Here is an 886-nt window from a genome sequence, read left to right as displayed (position 1 = left end):
CCTTCTACCTATAGTAGAAACGATTCTTATAGTTGGAAAAGTGTTGCAACCTTTTGTGGATAAAAGATGTGTCGTAAAAGTATGATAGCAAAAAGGTTAATAATAATCACGGGAAATTTAAGTGTCCTCATCATAATACTATTCGAATTAAAAGAGGTATGGTTATCATTTGTTGCCGGAAAAGCATTGATGCAGTTTTGTGTAAGCACACACACACACACACACACACACACACACACACACACACACACACACACACACACACACACACACACACACACAGAGTTCAAATTTATAGAAAAACAGAAGAAAACGAGTGTAGGAACAACGAGCAAGTGTATTAGTTTGACGCTCGGGAAAGTGAAAAAGTCTTTTACGTTTCGAGCCTACGCTCTTCAACAGAAAGGAATTAGAGGAAATGAATAGAAAGAGAATTAAAACTAACGTGTAGAGTTTAGCGGTCCATATATGTGTGTGCGCGCGCGCGCGCGCGCATGTGCGCGTGCGCGTGTGTGCGTGTATGTGTGTGTGCGTGCGTGCGTGTGCGTGCGTGCGTGTATGTATGTGTGGTAAGAAGCTTGCTTTCCAAGCACATGGTTCTGAGTTCACTCCCACTTCCCTTCAGCAAGTGTCTACTGCTCTAACCACGGTCCGACCAAAGCCTTGTGAGTGGATTTGGTAGACAGAAACTAAAAGAAGCCTGACGTGTATATATATATATATTTGTGTGTATTTCTTTCTGTCTGTGTTTGTCCTCCTCACCACCCCTTGACAACCGGTATTGCTGTAATTACGTCCCCGTAACTTAGTGGTTCGGCAAAACTTACTGATAAAATCACTACTAGTAGTACTAGACTTTAAGAAATGTCCTGGGTCGATTTGTTCG

General features: G+C 42.3%; 1 long non-coding RNA gene across 1 annotated transcript in view; it reads right to left on the bottom strand.

Moving 5' to 3' along the window:
- Window positions 1-602, bottom strand: part of LOC106878237 (uncharacterized) — a 27,268-nt gene extending 26,666 nt beyond the window's left edge. Inside the window, exon 1 of the long non-coding RNA XR_001410485.3 lies at window positions 1-602. This exon is cut by the window's left edge and continues 111 nt beyond it. This is a non-coding gene — a long non-coding RNA (uncharacterized LOC106878237).
- Window positions 603-886: the final 284 nt, after the last annotated feature.

This window comes from Octopus bimaculoides, chromosome 2, assembly GCF_046866305.1.
Source record: "Octopus bimaculoides isolate indiv1 chromosome 2, ASM4686630v1, whole genome shotgun sequence".
NCBI lineage: Eukaryota > Metazoa > Mollusca > Cephalopoda > Octopoda > Octopodidae > Octopus > Octopus bimaculoides.
The sequence above is the reverse complement of the archived record's forward strand: the minus strand, read 5'-3'. Positions and strand labels throughout refer to the sequence as shown.